Source organism: Neodiprion pinetum, chromosome 1 (genome assembly GCF_021155775.2).
Source record: "Neodiprion pinetum isolate iyNeoPine1 chromosome 1, iyNeoPine1.2, whole genome shotgun sequence".
NCBI lineage: Eukaryota > Metazoa > Arthropoda > Insecta > Hymenoptera > Diprionidae > Neodiprion > Neodiprion pinetum.
In genome coordinates, this window is record NC_060232.1 from 30,532,720 (window position 1) to 30,552,693 (window position 19,974).

The 19,974-nt window shown below is 49.2% G+C and overlaps 1 protein-coding gene across 3 annotated transcripts in view; it reads left to right on the plus strand.

The window, feature by feature from the left end:
• Window positions 1–19,974, plus strand: part of lov (jim lovell) — a 124,924-nt gene that overhangs the window by 59,926 nt on the left and 45,024 nt on the right. Inside the window, exon 1 of one of the 3 annotated variants that reach the window (XM_069135874.1) lies at window positions 17,800–17,866. The exons of the other annotated variants lie outside the window; for them this stretch is intronic. The gene's annotated coding sequence lies outside the window, so the exon portion shown is untranslated. Of the gene's footprint in view, window positions 1–17,799; window positions 17,867–19,974 lie in introns of those variants that run through there. 3 annotated transcript variants of the gene reach the window in all.

A 19,974-nucleotide genomic window follows, 5' to 3' on the forward strand; every position in this document is an offset into this window, starting at 1 on the left:
GTGTAGGTACAATATGATCCTCGGTGTCCGTATACCTTCTTCGTGCCTTCGTATCAAGAACCTCATGTTCTACCGTCCATGCGTGATATGGCGCGATGTGGCGGGGGGGATGCTTGGATTGTTCGTACCGCTTCTTCGATTCTTTCGCTATTCGTTTATCCCCGCTGCAGAGCATATCGGCTTCACTGTGGTCTTCGGCTACTACCTGCACCAACCTGCGGAGCTCGGGCATTCGACATATCCGCTGTTACAGGTAGGTACGGGTACGAAGTTAGGACGCGCTCGTGACTCGGCAGATTCCGGCCGTCCAGGATATGCAGCGACGTTTCTATAACACCGCTTCGGGATCGTTGTTGGATGTTTTTTCCCCTTGGTTTTACGGGCTGAAAGAACCGGCCGTCTACGTCTCGAGATCATGCGCGTAGTCTCGGGAATCAATTTTCGTGTTCGAGAAATTGGACGAGGTCGGGGACAGTTTTCTCACTCTGAACCACTCGGTCGGACCTTGCAGCCGATTCTGTACTGGAGTTTTATATAAACGTGACGTATAAGCGATGTAATTGAATTGTTCGTTCCATTGTCTGCCCCAGGTGAAAGTAAGACGAACCTCCCAATTCGTACCAAATCTCTCCGGGCTCAAGTTGATCCTAGGAAAGTTGAGCAGAATGTAGAAATGTGCTGGAGTGTTTTTTTTTCCTCTCTTTTTCAAAGAGATCTATGCTCTTTTTATCTTGTTTCAGGTAGAATACGTGTTCGCCTAACGGTCAAGCTTCGGATGTTTGTATTCGCGATTTTTCGCGACGTATTTCACACTGTTGGCGTTATGCTCGGTATTTCCAAGTCGTTGAGTAACGATCATCGGTGATGTCGAGACGTCAGTACTGATCGAAACATGGGTGAACTCCGAATGAAACTGATGTTTCCTGCAACAGATGGAGGATCTGAATGTCTTTATTCAAACTGGAAAACAGTTGAAAGCCCTTGGCGATTTTTCTAAATCGCATTGATCGCGGTTATTGCAGTCGCGTTCTCCGTCATGCATGTCACGAAAGTAACCAAACTACTACACGTAGGTGTAAAAGGTATAAGGTGGAAAAAATTTAATCGCGGTGTAACTCTGCCGTGCAGTGCTATGCTAAAAAACGTTTACCGTTTTTCGCACTCTGGAACGTACGTAACCAGCGCCGTAATGGAAGCATTGTAATTCGGGACAGAAGAAATGGATGCGTAATGTGTCGTAGAAGGAGCTTTATTGCCCGCACGTTCGTTTCATAGAGGCTGCAGTATTCAATTTTAAAATTCAATCTATAAACGTTGGTCGAAAAACGGGCGATTCGTTACCCCTCCTTTGTAACGGATTGCGCCACACCATATTTCTCAAGTTCTTGATCATGTTGGCGGGTCCACTGATAGCCGGATTATTCGCTGATTCATAATTACAATCGAACGGTAGAAGGACTTTTGCCTCGTAGTGCCAACCTCGGCTTGTCTTAGATCTTCCCAAAGATACTTACGCATGGTCATTTATATCCAACTTTGTATTATACATATGATGCAACTAAACGGCCTCTGATCCAAAATTGAAGTCTCCGTTTCGTTGACGCGGCTCCGTGGGACTGATCCCCAACCCTTCTTCCTACCTGTTAAACTTGGAACTGATTTATGTTCGGTGCAGGTTCTACTCGGAACGAGTAGTCAATACGCGCGTTTCGGTTCAGTTCGCTGCAACGTCTGTTATACTCGGCTCACAGGTATAATGGCATGCGAGGTCTGGAGTATAGGTATACAAGATAGTTTATTGTAACAGAGATACGCGTGTGTGTGTGTGCTATACGCGTACATCTAACGCACATACCGTGTCTATGTCGAGGTTTCGCTAAACGGATCGCAAGCCGATTGAAACAAGTTTCATAATTACAATCACAATATTGAGACGGCTGCTGCGATCAGCATGAAAAGGTGCGTTCGAGTAGTGAGTAATTTATCGTTACAGGCAGGTATTCGAAACTGTCGGAAAACGCGTAGATTACAATAGGTATCTTTTACGGGGATAATTATCGATCGATCGAGATGCGGCTTTGAAATGACATTGAAACGGTGAAAAAGAAGGAGATATCGACCCGGGGCGGTATGCCGAGTCCAGACGTCGGCCAGACTGACTATCCATCGGGCCGCTATGACGGGTGATACCGGATTATACCTAATTCGTGAAACCGTAATATCGGTGCGTACCTACCCACAATGCGATAACGGATTCGTAGGAGTGCGGCAGGAATAGAAATAGAAACAATAATTGCTCCGCGTGTATCCGTCTTTCGAACGGAGTGCATTCAGCGACGTGCATCCTGAGAGAGCGGTCGCAATGCAGGCAGCATCTTCGAATGGCGCGCACGATTCTATCCCATTAATTTGTCCCCCTCCCCCCTCGATCGTCGAGGGCCGTGTGGATCGGTATGAGAGTTCATTCTGCTCGGTGAGAAATTAACACGCCTGTCCCGATCACGACAACTCGATCACAATAAATCGCAGTAAAAATGTAGGATATAAAAATGTCGGAGGACGTCGCCGCCTTTGCCGCGGAGCCTCGCGATTCCTCGGATTTATCTCACGTCGATTCACCTCGGATTGCGGATCGCGTACGCGGCCGACTTCGCGTGCATCCGTCGTTAAAAGGACTCGGAAAAGGGGTCCCCTGCATTCAACTCGCATCCACAGCATCCGAGCTGGACTCGATGCAGGGCCGACCGAGCGAGCTTAGTCATGCCGGTCGTTCCCAGGCTGTTGCACGAAGAAGCGCGCTTGCTTCCTCGAGGAGATAAACCCGCGGCGAACGCGAGCGAGATGAAAGTTTAAAGAAGAAGAAGAAGAAGAAGAAGAAGAAGAGAAAGAAGAAGAAGCCCAAGGGGAATAGAAGGAGAGGAAGGAGAAGAAGAATACTCGGGGGGTGGGGGCCAGGGGCGGCGTGCCGGAAGCGAGCAGGTGAGCGGTAGTTCCACTCCATCGAGCGCTGTTCCGCGTCACGGGCCTCAAGATCAGTCCTTATCCTGCGGGTCGCTCGTAGCGCTCGACTTGTGTTCGTTTGTCCTATTCGTCTATGCGCAACGGTGGAATTGTACGTGTGGCCGTCTAGGAGTTACCGAGTTAACTGTACGTCCGGTTCGGAGGAGGGAAACGGTTCCGGCGGAGGCAGCCGAAATCGAGATTAACTCGTTCCGTCGACCGTTGATGCACCGAGCGAGGCTGCTAAGGCATTATTGGTCCCCCCGTCGTCAAAGTCCGCGGCCAACTGGATGTCTGCGGATCGAGATCAGAGCGTCACATTTCGTTTTCGTTGTACAGGTGTTACGGGCAACTTTTCTCCCTCGTAAATCGAGCAGAGTTTTTAACGTTCCGTAAGGACGAATAGGCGTTAAAGTCGTGCAAAGATATATGTATATATATATATATACACATACATAGCACGGTGCGTTCCGCTTGCTTCGTCCTCTACGTAGGATTGAAAATTCAATTTATTCTAGTGCGATGTAAGAAAATATTTATGTATATCGTGTCTGCCGATGCGGATGTATAAGCTTTCCGCTGCTGGATGATCGCCTGGAGTTTAAGGTATTTCGGATTGATTCTAGCCGCAATTGATTTACGCTCATCGAATATTACTTCTCGTCGTGTATTGAGAAGGGGACACGGGGCTGAGTACACGCGATTACGTAATATTTTTTAGAAACACCGTGCTCTATATCATTATCATTATTGTTATTTATTCTATATGTACTGACCGGTTGGTTGCACAGTCATTGTAACGTTGTATTTTTCTAACTCGATGTGTATTATGCAGACACAGGTCTTGCAGGCACTCACCGAATTAGATGTGCATTGAGATATACACGGTATGTTGATGAAATTTCCAATTCTTTTTCCTCCCTGTGTACCTAATTAAAGTTCCAAACGCACCTTATGAAGCGTCGCAAATACCTGTGTTCCCGTTTAGACCGAAGAAGCTGAAGATGGACAGTGACATCTGGTCAAGGGAATTTAGTATCGAAACACTAAAAATCTGCCCATGCGATGCTTGAATTTTCTTCTTCGAGGTTAATCTATTTCAAGATAATGTCCAGTATTGCAGGAACAGCTCGATGTGCATGGTCATCAGGTCTGACTTATACGTTGACTCCTGGATAAACGTTTCATTACGAGTGAAAGTATTGTTTTCAAGAGGTAGGTACGAGTTACAGACGAGTTTGTCAATTTCCAACACATGCCCGTAAATCGAAGTTCTCGTAGCTCGGGGCTTGATAGATATTGATCAAAAATCGGTGTAATTGTCTTTGCATTGGAGGGTTAATTGAAAACACGCATTTTTCCGTATCAATTTCAGAGAATTAAGCCCGCTGATTAGAGAGATAAAAATAAACGTACGCGCAGCGACTGAACTGGAAGGAAAATTATACTGTATAATGACCGAAACGTATATAAAGAAAAATTGTTTTAAAAGTAGAAAGAATTAAATGTCAAAGCAGTGGTTGACCCGGCGCGTAATTATGGTGTGACAGTCGATTTCCTAAGGCGATTTGCTCCTCGCCTGGGCTCGACTCGGGAGAATCGGCTAATTCTGCGAAAGCGGTATGGCATATAAATCCCGGATTGCGGGATATGCGCGGGTATATATGCCGGCGATATTGCAAACGGTGGATTTGCATGAAATTGAACCGTGCGCAGAGTCAACAAACCACCGAGGGTCCCGTAGGGCCCGTATCTCAGGCCCCGGTGTTGACTCGTTGCACAACACGGAGTGACCCCCAATCAGAACGATTTGCTCCGATCCGATCCTTTCTACCACGAAATACGAAAGATGATTGATGTGGGAGCGATCGCCGCGATCCGTACGCGATCTTTGACGTAAGTGCGGCCGCCTTGGGGGGGGGGCGGAAGGGGGCGGAAGGGGGCGGAAAGGGGGACCGTCGGCCGGGCCGCAGCTACCGGCGGACCCGCGAACACCGATTTGCTACGGATTAGAGACGTTTATGCGTGTGCCCCGCGAGACGGTGAACCCCTACCGGCGAGCAGCTACTGCCTAGCGTTGGTTTATGGATGAACGGTTATGTGGAATGAATAAATCAGGAGTTACCGGCATGCCGGCGTTATATACCTCGCGGTATACCCAGCGACTCCTCACTACCGACGAAGGAGAGTCGGTCTATTCGTACACGTACCTGCCTGGTAGCGCTTGCAACGCTCTGCCTCCTCCCGCTCCTCCTGCAGGCCAACCATTCATTATACATGTGTATTCATCCGGCGCATCTGCACACGTATAATGCAGTGATAATTGCATCGGTAGTTTTCTCCAGGTTCTAATATTATACCTTCGATGATCTTTGGCGTAGGTATAATACGGAGATTCTTTGAAGACCGAACGTCCGCTCTTTGGAAAGGGATGAATAAATCAGTCGGGATCAAGGAAGAGGATTTTTATCACGGTTATGACGAATATATCCTCGATGTTTTCGCCACGAAACCGCAAATCGGGGGAGTGTTACGGGAGTCTTGGGTGGATGGGACAATGAATTCCGAATTACGTGATCGAACAGCGGAATCCTGTTAATAGTGCAGACCCATTGAGGGTGCACCGAAATTGAAAAGATTAAACTGATTTGAACGGAAGACGACTTTTTCTTTTTGTTTTTCTTTCGTCTATAATTCACTAAATTTATGCGACGTTGAACCGCCGGCATTGGGGCAATTTTGTACGGCATACTTCTTGCGGGACCGATAAAGCTGCGAATGCTCGTGAGGTGTGACCGGTCTCTGTAAAATTTCGAAGCTCTCGAGGGTTGTGTTGTGTTCAGCGGAGCGAAGGCGGTACGCGGTTTAAACACCTCCGCGCATTTAAAGGCCCGAGCAATTCCGCAGAAGCCGGTTGCGGAGCGGTAGCTCGGTGGTATTTAAAAACAAATTTCGTCGTTGGCGTATCGCGGTGGAGATAAGGAAGAAATCAAGACAACCGTCTACTCGGGCCCGGGAATGAAGCTGTGTTTTAAATGTTACCTCCGAAACCCACAGCCTCCCTGGAGATGGGCGAGGGAACTGACGTCGGGGGTTGAGGATTCGGGGTTGAGGGTTGGGGGTTGGGGCGGTAAGGGGGCGGATGGGTGGGTGGTAGCTGGTAGCTGGTAGCTGGTAGCTGCGACAGGCGACCCCGAGAATATTTACTAATTCTCGTTGCGTAGCAAGATAACGTCGGCTCCGAGGGACCGACCAACCTGTACCCCCCTCCCCCCCCCCCCCCCCCCCGGCCCCGCAAAAAGAGTATATAAAGTGACGTCACGGAGACGAAGGCGGGGGATGCTTTAAGACGCTCAATATAAATACTAGAGGGGTTGAGAAAAAGGGTTGCTTCCCTCGACGATGGAGGTGGTGGTGGAGATGGCGGCGAAACCGGCGCGGTGCCCGCGGGGGTCCCGCGGGGGCGGCCGGGAGAGGAGCCGAGGAGGGATGCTGGAAAACTCACCCCTTTTCTTACTTACCCTCGCTCGCTGTTTAATTGCATCTTACTTTCGAATTTTCCGCGTGGAAGTATCGATCGAGACACGCGAGAGAGCGAGCGAGACGGGGAAATGGGAAGAGGGAAAAGGAGAGAGAGAAGGCTTCGTTTGCGTCTTATCTCCGGCAGCCCCCCGCCCCCGCCCTTGGCCCGCCACCGACCCTCGGCAGCCCCTAGCCACCCTCACAGACTATTTAAAACTACGCACGGCGAAGCGAAAGAGAGACAAGCCGCGGCTCAGGGACGGCTTAAAAATTTTCTTAAAACAGCAAACTGTCGTTACCACGACCTGGCGTTTTACCCGAAACGAACAATTTCTACCTTTACAGCGGTGATTAATCACTCGGCCTAACCGGCCTGGAAACTTGAAAAGGACTCTACCAGAGACTTCTTCGATACCTTGCTCCTGTCGATTTTTCAAATAACCGACCCGACGCGAGTCCACGCGATTCTAATTGTATTGACTGATCTTTACGCGGAGGGAAAGTTTTTTACCTAGAAAAGGTCTTACCGGCAAACCGTTGTTGCGTTTTATTCAAGAATCTTAAACCTGCATACTCGGCTTCGAGCTCTCGCGGTATGCTTTATTTCCTACTTGTGTAAAATCACTTTTCCAAGCGCAATCGTGTGATTATCAAAAAATCTTGTTGCCCTACACATGTATTTCACGACCGTTAACAAGACCACCCGTAGGTGTAGTTTATCTAAATCCCACGCACGAGTGCATGCAAACGGTAAATGTATTTTAATCTTTCAACTGGGAAATTGCGCGATTGACGGTAAAATTGTTCAATTTGTATCTATCGTCAGAGTTTTAGTAACTTGGGGGAGGTTGTTAAGAAATATGGTAGCAGATACAATCGGCATGTTTCAGGAATTACACGAGAGCGACGAAACATACGTTTCACCGAAGTGAAAAAGAAAAGAAAAATCAAACGGAGCCCCCGAATTGAATCCCCCCCTTGCATTTTTAATCAATCCGTCACTGGGGGGCGACTGGGGTGGGTTCTTGGTTCACTTCCCCCGACACCCCGCGATCCCCTTCGCCCCCTCGACCACCCCGCGCCTCATCGTCCCCATCCTTCGCGCGTATTTAAAACCCTGGGGCTGATGAACGCTCCTCGTGCCAAGCAGCTCGCTTCCCTGCCCCTCCCCTCGCCGCCGTTTTTGGCCAAGACTTGGCCCCCTTCGGGCAGACACACCCTTAGATCATCCGAGCTTGGATCTTCGCGTAACTGTAGTATATCATAGAGTCTGGGTGGATGCCACCCCGTCCGTGCACCAGGGCGCACACCCGCCCCTGCTCGACACACGTATTCTTTGGGGGTGCATAAGAACCCGTTCCTATATACCTTGGGACATATGTCAGGATTAGCCGGCTCGGAGAGCCGGCGAAAGCCTACTCGGATCATCAATATGCTGTCGGCGAGGCGTTGCATGTCGCGACTTTCCAAGTTTCTCGGCTTAAAAGAGCGACAACGGAGAAATGAGGGAGAATTTCTAATTAGGAAAATCGCCGCCTCGCTTCCTACTCGTGGAAAAACGACAAGGTGTCGGATCGAAATATTAATTATCCTCCATGTGATGCGCGGGCCCGTTTACTTATTTTCGAGAATATTTCACGCCCGTGGATAATTACAGCCAAACGACATCCTTCTTTCAAATATTTCCCGCGCCTTTTATCTTCCCGCCAAAACTCATGCCGCGGGTTATAAAAATTTATACTTTTTTTTTTTGTTTTTTTCTTATTGCACGATATCAGCCTGTGTGATAACGATCGGTGAAGTTACGAGGCACATTTTCTTTCCCCACTTTTCCATTAAACAAGTTTTTCGTGTCGTTACGTAATCTCTGCAGATACTGTACCTATATGTGCTATGTAACGATCGCTACAAAGGCGTGAGAAACGAAAAGAAATCTCTCCAAAGAAAATCACTCGAACCAAATGATCCTGGTTATGTGTTCAGAGATTGAGATCGTACTTCAGCAAGAAGCGTTTATTGAACTTCGAATGTGTGTACATGCAGTTACAACATCTTGCGCAAGAGCCGATCAAAATAGGATTCATTTCGGTATGAGACTGCAGATATCGGCGAGTTCAAATCCTTCGTTCGAACGCTTCAGGGTGCGAGAGATGCTGCATGAGAAGATTTGCCAGGCGTGTTCAGGGGAGAATATATAGAGGAGGTGTCGTCCGTTTGTTTTATCGGAGCACATCGAGTGTCGGCATTTTCGCAAAGCTATGGTGATCTTTTGCCGTGTAATATTTTGAAACGGGGCTGCAATTTTCCTCCTGTGTGAAAATTAAAAATGAATAAATAAAAATTTCTCCGCATGAACGAATTTCCAATTAAAATTAAACTCAGGCGAATGAATTTTCATTTACAAGAGGACGAATGTTCTAATAATTTCAGCGTCAAGTTTAATGAATTCTTATTCCCTGGGTGTGTAGGTACGTTTGATATTTTGAGAAGGTAAAACAAACCGAAACTCGAAGCTTCAGTCTTGCATGCACGTTTTAACGAATGGTTCCTCTCTCATTTGCCGACAGGTGTATAACGCCGTGATTTCGATCTACTCTGTATTAACGTCAAGATACCGCCAAGGACCCGCTTTGATTCTAAATTTTTTTTTTTTTCTCGTCTTTACTCAGATATTCGTTAAGCATGTTTTGGAACGTATTTACGAGAGTTTTATTAAACACGAAAATATCTTCAAGCTGTATACATTGACATACCGAGTCACGCCGTTGGTGTAGCAAAGCTGCAATTGAATAGATGCGTTCCAATTGGAGTGAAGCTTGAAAGTATTTCTTTCCCCGTAGAAATGCTTTGATGAAGAATTGCGAATGGGAAGAACAGCTTTTATATAAATTTCTATCTTTAACCGTTTTGGAAAGGACTTTAGATCAGATCAGTAAGAAACATTTTGACACTGAAATAAGTAATCACACTCCTTATGGATTTTTTGCAACCGGGAAAAGATTAAATATGACCTGGCACTTGACTCGATAGTTAGATCTTAACTATACTCTGCAAAACTAGACGAAAATACGATAAAAGTGGCTAACCGTGCACAGAATACTGTTTTCGTAGACTCGAGACGGTGAAAATGTCGAAAAATATCTTACACCTTCAGTTCCGATTTCCGCCTCGCTAGTGAAACGAAATGCCGTGTGTCAGGTGCCCGTATCGCTAGGATTTAAGCTCCCGCGGTGCAGTAGGCACGTTCAATGCATCAGAGGTGTACACGTAAGGCGGAAAATTCGTATCCATCAACGTCCTTACAATAAGCGTAATGCGCTCGCGGCAAAGTCAGAACAGCGGACGATCCATCTATCCGGATTATAAATTAGGCTAATTAAAATTAAGGCGCGCGTCGCAGGCCGAGGCTGGCGTGTATAAAGTGTGAAGCAGCAGCACAAGGCACAAGGAGCCGGGCACAATGCGCGTTGCGCGCAGGACATAAAAGCTCGCCTCGTGTTCTTAATTCGTGCCGCGATGCGTGCCCCCGTAGTTTCATTTGTGCGTGACTCGGCCCTCGCGTGTGTTTCCAGATCCTCCCCCTGGCCCATTACCGAGCTAACGTATGCGCGCTAGGCGAGGCAAGGAAGGCTTCCAGGCAAGGCCGAGCCGCGTCTCGATTGATATTTCTGAGGGTGGCTTCCAACTTGGACACATCTAGTAGGTATATCCTCCTAATCTACGCTCGTGCCCGAGATTTATCGGAAAAGCCCCAGACCCGCCTGCGGCCGATCCGTCTGTCTCTCGCTCTCGACTTGCCGGGCGTAATTCTGCCTTTTAAGAGGGGAATCCGATACTCGGCAGGATCAAGAACTACCCCCTTTTCCAAAATTCGCCACCCTACACGACGTATAAACAATAAACATCCTTGATTCTTGCTTTTCGTTGTATGTATACACGTTTCGAGGGAGCTTCCTGGAAAAAAAAATTATGCTCTGAATTTTTATCGATCGAACAGTAAACTGCCGGTGAAATTCGATTAATTTTAAACAAGGTATTCTCACCCGCTTTCGTGATAAACACCATCCGGACTCTCCGTTCTCCATATTCCTCCTGAATATCCAGCGTCGTTGGAGTTTTCCAGGACTATATACGTTGCATACATGAACGCGAGGATACAAAGAGTTTCGTGACTTCCTCGATCAACAGGAAAGCTTTGTAACCGGGGGGGTCCCGTGAAATAATTAACCTTCGATCGTTAGGCGAGCGGTTTATGTATCAGAAGCGTTTTATTCGGCAGAGATTTATCGAGTGACCCACGGCTCATGCATGCGGGGATTCTTCGCCCCGGCCCAATCAGACGCACTCTTGTCCGCTCCGTCTCGAGGCGAACCGCCTCCTGACCTCCTTCGTTCGGCACCCCCCGCACACTCTTCCAGCGACGATAATTAATAATTGATAATCAGGATAATCTTGAACGTTGCACCTACACGTGTCCCTCGGCGGTGATAACATCGGCCTCGGAGGAGGTCCTCCACGCCCGCCACCCGCCACCGACTCGACCACCTTAGCCTCTCGTCCGACGGTCGTAAAAACGCGATTAGACCCTGCCCCCTTCTCCGCAGCTCTCTAATATCGAGAGAACCCCTTCGAAACACGCGTGAAGGGTCAACGGCGAGCTTATGCCACCTAATGGTTTTCCATGCCTTGTACATGTACGCACACGAATGGTTATATTGTCACGTTTTAGAATTTTCGATTCGTCTCTTGCAAAGTGGACGTGTAACGTACAATACAGGAAATTGTTTGCTACTGCAGCAATTATCCGCGTTTATCGGCTTATTGAATCTTCCTCGAGGATTCCAATATTCGACAGAGTAGCCGAATTAATTGGCAGGTGTACGGGCGGCGGTGATGTTGATTGAAATTTAGCCAGGTAGATGTAATGTATTGTATGCGAAACGTAAATACATGCCGAGTAGAGTCAATGATCAGTATTCCGGGACTCAGGGTCCGCTCGGTCAATGTCTTAATTTTTGTAAGCGGAGTAGTAATTACACGGTAATATCCGTAATATAAGGTGGTGTAACAATGGCCTGCGTAAGCGTACCGAGGCGGTGAGACGATGCTTCTTAATAGGAGTTTAATAGCGACAATTCGTGCATGTAATTGGTTCATCTTTTCCCCATCGGCGACAATTACCTAATTAGCATCATCGGAGCATAATGGGTCAATACACGCCATTCGAATTACGCAACGTCGTTGCCCGGTCTTATCTGGGTCGTCGCGAGCGGGACAATATAACGCGGTGAAACGCGTGCGGGTATGCCTACAGTTCTCGTTTGTATAACCCTCAGTCTCTCCGCACAATAAATATCGAAGGCCGATGTAGGAAGAAAGGGAGATTCACCCAGATCGGGAGAGGGTGAAGATAATACACGGAATTGCCGAGGAAAGCGAACAACGATACACCAGAAACCAACCCGTGATCCGCCTCGTCGAGATCGTTGGACTCCGAGGATCGAGCTGGAGCTGGATGAAGGGGCCAAGGATCGCCGGAGATGTGAACTGTTGGTGCATGACAGGGACCGCAGTCCACATCCGGCGGTGCCTTACCTTTCAGCGCTGATCGTGAGTCGTTTCGGGCAGAGAGTGGGTCCAGCGGCCCTCGACGAATGGTGCACTCTCATACCGCGTCAAATCACCGCCTCCTGTCCACCTTTTGTTTTTGTAGTTACACAAGCCAAGCGTGCCGTGTCTCTCCGCGACGAAGATTCACAGCCTCGGCGGGATGTCGGAGAGACCGTGCGTCGAGAGTCACGGGCTCCCTTGAACTTACGATTAACTCTAAACTCTTAATTCGTGTCGGCCTGCTAAGTCGGTGGCCACGGCGGCGGGTGTCAGAGAATTGAAAGAACTCTCGCCTACGCGCTCCCTTGGATCAGGCTCTTTTGAAAAGGTGATCGTTCGCGGTTGCCGATCGTCGATAATTCTTTTTGCCCGCTTCTGGTCAACCAGGGCGGATCAAATCAGTGCCACGAAAAGAAAGCAGGCGTACCATCTATCTCCTATGCCGTCGCTTTCGCTTAAGCTTGCACTTACGCAAGATCCCTGATCGCAGTAATTAGTCTGTTTTCAACAGTTTTCCAATCAATTTTTCCCTAACCGTTTATCCCGTACCCGTAGCGCCAGTTTCGGCCGATTGACGTACAGCGAAATGATTTCTCTTTGTCTACGCAAGGAATGACGCGGCGCAGAACATCGCCAATGGCATAACCGTCGTGGCTCAGAGCGATATCGAGTTGCCAAAAGGGAGTGCGAGGAGTCCCTTACGACACCTCTCGCGTCCTTCGTCCTTGGTTAGTAGCACGTCGAGAACCGAGCATCCGGCACAGAGAAACGGGAGCTGAGGGTCCGGAACTCTGAGCCCGGCTAAGACGGACGAAGCCAAGACGTGGAACAGACGGTCGGCATTACCGTACAATCAGCAGCTAAGCTGGGCATTGATTTTGCGTACACGTACCCAGATGGACGTCATTGTATTGCGCCCTGGTTCCACCTTGTACAAACACACATTCCCTCGCGGATACTGGGTGGCTGCTTAGAGGTTTCACTGGGCGACTTGGCAAGACGATTTCGAGCTGACGCTGGTGGCGGCTTTGACTTGAAACGAGAAAATGTTTCGAGTACTTGCCAATATGGAGGGGTGATCTTCGCTGGTGATGAAATGAAACCTGAACAATACGAAACTACATAATCATCGAGTGAAACTCTTTGATTCGAATGGTCACCATTTCTTCTCACTCTCACTCTCTCTCTCTCTCTCTCTCTCTCTTTCTCTTTCTCTCTCTCTATCTCTCTATAATGAGTGAGTGGTGGTAAGTTGAGACGTGAACTATTCCCATCGGCGAGTTGGCGGGTGACATGGTAATACCTCCTGTAAAAGCGGCTTTCAACTGGTATCTGTGACAATTCAATTATTCACTTGCCTGGTCTTTCATCTGATCTCAGGTGGCGAATACTCGCGAAAAAAACGAGGGTCACCGAGTGTAATTGGCTGGCACGAACGCAGCCGCTGATTTGCTAAAAATCGGCACACCTAAGCATGGCTACCGAAAGTTGCGCGACACAATCGTTCGTCGGACATTGAACTCGGAAAAACCGTGGTGAAAAGTTGACTCGTCTCGGAAGAAGCGAAGTAGAGAATCGATCGAGAGATTGGCGAAACTGTCCGTGAATTCACCCGGTATATCACGCCGAGATATACATCTTCGTATGAGAATACCGCGATACACTTAGGAGGCGAAAAGGGACGCGGCGCGGAGTGGAGATGCCTCGGCGCGGTACGGACGGTTTTGGCAGTATCTTGGCTCCCTCGCCGTCCGCTACGGCGAGGGGATACACGGCTAAATACCTCAGGATTGTTACTATTGCCACCCCCCTCATCACCCGCTTTTGATGAAGGTGGAATGGGTTAATGCTATTGATTCACGTGCACGAGAAGCAGCCCAAGGAGCAGAAACGGCCACTCCGCCTGACAGTAACGGATCTCCCAGACTCTGCGGTCGCTCCTCCAGGGGTTGAGTGCTTCTACCCGGGCCGGCTAACCTGGGAATGATTTTTCACGCCGCGCCCTTCCGAAGGAGGCGAACAATCCAACGGCCCTTGCACTTTTCCCGCGTAAAATACGAGGACCAGCCGAAAATGAAACGACACCGCGACGCCCGGGAACAGAGACACCTAGGGTGTAACTCTTTACGCGTTATTTATGCGACTAATTAATCTCGCAGATCCGGTGATAACGCCGAAGAGGAGTTGGGGAGGGTGACTGGTGCTGGTCCAGGATCTCATCCTACAGCCGCGATGCGGATCCTTTGGAAAAGTTGTCCAAACAGCTCCGCGATGGAAATTTTATCATTCAATTAATTCCCCAGCCATCGAAGAATCCGAAATCGGTCCATTGTTATTTCGGCAATTTATTTCAAACCAGTTGACCGCATATTTTGACGATTCGGGGACCGGTAACGATCCTTAAATTCTGCTTGTCAAAGTGGTTACTGTGCGGTCTAACTGCACTAATTTATTTTCAAAATTCAACGTTCTGCTTCCCGCGTGCCGAGAAGCTTAAACCGTAAATTATTCTAACACAATTTTTCCAAAACAAGGCTGACTCGCGATTAATATATGCAGCGACGACAAGAAATTGCAAGACTGGATTCACCCCAAGCGTCGATTTCATGAAACCGAGCGGAAATTAAGATCGTCTCGAAGCGTGAAATCCGCTACCTATAGATTGTCGCCTGAAAGAGGTTAACCCTTGGAAATCTTTTCGCGCTTCTTCTGTTCCACTGTAAAATCGCCGTTAATCTCCGTTTAACCGGTGTTAATCGTTGTCGAAATCACATTGAATCGTTCAACGTCTCAAGATTTGTGCAGAGCCAGGTTGACCCGAAGAATCACGATTGCCTGTTCAAACTCGCCGCAGTTTTTTGAACCTGCAGACTCTGTTGAGGTAGCCTTGAGCCTTTTATCATTCCTGCTATGAAAGAGAGAGCTTGTAAGTTGATCCTTCTCAATCTCATCCTGCCCCGTCTTGCGCGCTCACAAACTTGAAACTTTTCAACAAAAAACATTGTGTGTGGAGAAATTGATGCGGCGGTGCAATGAGACCCTCCACAGTTTTCTTTGTTTCTCTGAGCTGTACTAACGATAACGAGAAAAATTATTTACTTCTTGGCCGTGGATGCAATGATCGTCTAAACTCGCTTTCAACCGGATGGAGACCATCGAAAACGCCGGAAAACTTAATAAATTTCACTATTCCTTGCACTTAACAGACGTGAATAACGCTGAATTCAGATTCACCTGTTAGCCGGGGTGATCGGTTATTGAATTCACTGGTTAAGAATTTCATCGCATGGACACTGACATGCGAAAGTAAGAATCAATCTACATGACATTTGGAATAAGAAATTGATCAGTATAGGCCGGATGACTTTATACTGTATCAGTATGATCTTTGAGAGGAGGCTATTCTCTTGTCGCGGAGCCCCATTGACGTTTCATGGAGGGGATGATGTCGGGATCCTGAATCTGGGCTAAGTGTCTGAATGTCGTAAAAATTCCGCGGCGTAATCGTTCTTGAATATTGAAATGGACCGGGTTGTTAGATGTCAAGGTGTAAAAGCTCCTACTTGAGCGTCGTCGTCACCGATTAGGAAGTTTTGAAGGGCGGAGGTCGCCCTAACGGCGCGGCGAAGGAAAGGAGGACGGATACTTTCAGAGGGCGAGGGCAGACAGTTGAGAAATATTTATTCCTCCTCCTTTCGCCGTTGCCGAGGAGTTACGGCAAGGGTCAAGCGTCGTGGTTGAAATTCGCTGGCGATCGCCTCGCTCTTGAGATGTAGATCCGAGCGAAGGTGATAACAACGGCGATGGAAGAGCGGATCATAAGCCAGCTGACGCCGAGTTTTCCAATTAATATAACGAGGGTTAAAAAGCGAAAAACGCAGATATAAAAGGAGAGCTTTTATCGTCGGAGCTTCGCCGTACAGCTTAATCCGTGTTGTAATCGAGCCTTTTCGAAGGGCGATGCACCGTGGCTGGCGGTGGGTCCGCATTTCGCGAATCGCCCGGAGTTATCGCGGGACCCGACACAGGGAAGCCGACAGATATTTACATCCCTCCTGTTCCGCGCGGAGGAGAAGAGGAACTCGCGTAAAGCACACGCGGGACGAGGAGGGGGCGAAGAACGAAGACGAGGACGAGAAGGAGAAGGAGGAGGACGAGCGGAGGCGAGGATGCCCGCCGCCCCTCTCTGCGGCTGGACACAAGGCAGTCGGCGGGGTGGAGGGGGTAAGAAACTGTGAAATATCGATTAAGTTTGCCAGTAAGACAAGGAACGTTCGGGGGTTCGGAGCGGGGGGTGCATGGTCAGGGCGGCGGGGAAGGTGATATGAGCATTGTATCGGGGAATTAACGGCGCCCCGACCTACCCCGTCATCCTCTAGGAGCCGCCCCCTGCACCCAACGCCTCGCCGATCGTTCCCAACACACGTTCCAGGGGTTTCCACGTCCCGGTGTGTGTGCGGATGGCCGCAGTTCCGTGGCCCAACGGGTGGACGGATGAGTCCTGGGTACCATGGACCGCGGCGATACAATGGACGTGCTACGAAGAGGATGAACGATCGTCGTTACAGGCATCGGATTACGCGACGAGTTGACGCGCGATGACACGTCGCCGTACCGGGAGTAGCAAAAAGTAAATGAAAATTGGCAACGGTAATCGGATCTTGGAAGCGAGAACTTGCGAGGAGGCCAAGGAATGGGTGACTTATAGGTACCGACTCGATACCGAGATCGATACCTGCAACTTGAAGATTTATTTCAACGTTATACAGTTTTAAAAGCCCCTTCGCCGTTGGAACTATGGTTTCACGTATACAGAGCGGTCCTGCAGCTTTGCCATCTACCCCATCCCATCCCATCCCATTCCATCCCATCCACACCCCCTGTTTCCCCATCGCCGTTTCTTTCAGGACGTTAGGAATTCACGGAACGGCGTCGAGTGCGACCGATGCAAAGGCATTGATTTCAATTTGCGAACAATACTTCCGTGGCGAGAGCGATTCTCTCCTATTTCCTCCGAGGGCTCGGCGCGCCTCGGGGCTACGACTGATTTGTGGGAGGGATGGGGGGACGCCTAGCGGTGCGTGACGAGTGCGTAGGAGGATCGTGAAAGGGTACGGAAGAAGGCAATGATCATATTACGCGAAGAGTAGCCCTGCCTTGGGGGGGGAAGTGATCCTATTGATACGGGGAATATAGACAGCCTCCTCATCACACATTGCTTCCACGTAGGTCGTATTAATAGTCTCGGCTCGTGACAAATGACGATCGGCTCACGAATTTCTCTCTCTGCTTCAGCGAGCCGTTGTGTCGGTCGATTCGTTTGCGTGAAAAGAGAAAACCTTCCTTCAATTAAATTCAAGTGTCGAGCAATGGTCACGAGCGGGAGTGCTGTGGATATCCACTATTCTCCTTACACAGTCGTACCTCTACCTATAAGCAACCGATAACCCTGATACTCGGTAACGAGTAAGGTGATAATAATATAATAATTCATTACAGACGAGTTTGGCTCCTGCGGAGTGACATTAAACCAGCATTTCAAGACAGACTTGTCGGCACATTTCGATGCACGTGCTGCCTTCAGTTGCGAGGAAGTTGGTGCGAGTGAAACCAAGGTAGAAGTGGACGCTTTTTTTGTTTCCACAAGCTTCCACCGGTTATCGACACAAGTGGCGATCACATTTTTAATAAATTGCATTGATCGATCCATGACCGACATAGGAATCATGCGACGGTATGTAACGCTAACTTTATCTCACTTTCCGATTCTCGCTACTGCGACTCTCGACTAACTGTCACCGTCACGGTAACAGGGTTTTTCCCCAGGGTTTCCGAGGTGCCGTGTGACAGGGTTTCTTTCCCGTGCATAATCCTACCTTCACAGCTACTCGGAATACCGCAGAAATGCAGAAACGGGCAGAGAACACGTATATAGAGAGCTTGACGCTAGCAGCGGAGAGTGTAGAACAGCCATAAACAGCTTGTTGCTCTGGCTTGCTCCTGGGTCGAGATAGCTCGAGACTGCCTACCTGTTGGCAGGAAACAGGGTAGATGGGGGCGAGACTCGGGCGTCGAGACGGTGACGACAATTGTGCATAGAATGTGAAATATTGCTTATCTCGTCGAATTTTTCCCCCTTTTCCCGTTTTCGGGATTCCGCTAGCGGTGCACCGCTTGAATTTGATCGATGACCGATTGTAACGCAGAATAAACAGAAGGCCTTCGACCAGACGTCGTCATTGTCCACTCCGCGCCGCTTTATTACTGGGCATTCACCCGCGGCGGCGTCCCCGATCGACCTGTTGATTTTTTTTTCCACCAGACTCACACATTCAACGATGGCTATATAAAACTTTGAGGAAAGCATAATTCGCGGGGCGTGAAGCTGCCGAAAAATAAACACACAGTAGCCATCGCCTTCTGTTTATTCTTCGATTAGTTCGGACTAACGGGTCGTCGGTCAACACTAAACGTTGCAAAGATGGACCTTATCGATTCGGGCTTCGACTAAGGCGGGGAAAGATAATTTTAAACGCAAACCATCACTCCTCTCGAAAACTCCGCCGACGTTACGAGGCCCTCAAGTATCGGAAGTGGCGTTCTTTGCGACCCTGCTTCGCATCATGGACTCGCTGTACTCGGTTGTAAACGTTTTCCCGCCGATGAAAATGCACCGTAAAACCTGGTAGAAAAAGCTCGAGCAAATATCCACGCCTGCACCCAAGTTCAGGGTCTGTGTATTCGAGGGTGTACGCTCGCCCGTACGGAAAACGGCGGTCAACTTTGCCTCGAGTTGACCGGATAATGAATAAATACGAAAGCGATTCGATTCGACTTTATATTTTTCCACTCAGCACGTACGCGTTACGGCATGAGGGGAAAAGTTAAAGTCCGGCGACATCAATCCGACGACTTATCGAGCCTGAATCCACTGATCCAGAGTTCGCGCAGCGTGCCGCTTAACCGAGTAGCAGCCGGCTCTAATATGTGCCAATATATCTTACCAAACGAAGTAATAAGTCTTGCGGAATCCGGCATGGTTCTAGATTGGATCGAGAGGGGAAATTCGTGTATGGTGCGTTGGATTATCAGGAGGCACGGAGCCGGCCGCGGGCCTAACCACGCCAAAACAGAACTAAGTTGCAGAACGTTGGCGAAGGGGACCCACCCGGGGGTTTGAGGAGCCGCGGGGGATGGGGGTGGGCGGGCGTGGGTGCGGGCGCGGAGGATGAACGCAAGGGTTCTGAGATACTAACCCTCGGCCTGGCCGCACCCGAGGTCCAGAATAATCTACAATCCATATCAGTCTTAGCTAGTCCCCCACCCCATCCCACCCACCACCCTCCACCCTCCTCCTCCTCCTCCTCCTCCTCCTCCTCCTCCTTCCAGACCCTAGGAGAACCACCTAGAGAACCGCCGCTGCTTTGGTCTTCCATCTCTGTTCTACAGGCTCGTCTTAGCCGCAACCCTTGCTGGGGGCAGCCGGCTAGTCAATACCCACACGCCTTGGTCCTTCCTGGTTGCGGCGCTCGGGCTGAATATAGCACGAATACCTACTGCAGGGTAGGTACTCGGTATCTCGGCCACCCTTCTGCCCCTCGTCTTCGCATGGACTCGAAACTGCCAACCAACCAACTTTCCCCCTGTACATACCTTCCTACCTATCCTACCGCTTTAACATCCTAACTGCAGAACCGTGTACGCCGTGACGTGCGGAAACGATCGAAGAACCCCAACTCCAAAGTACCACCGGTCAAATCCCGACTACAACCCGTCACCCTCTGTCTGGTCTCAGCCTCGCTTCGACGAAAGAGTCAAAGCTCTACCGATAGGTTTCTTGCG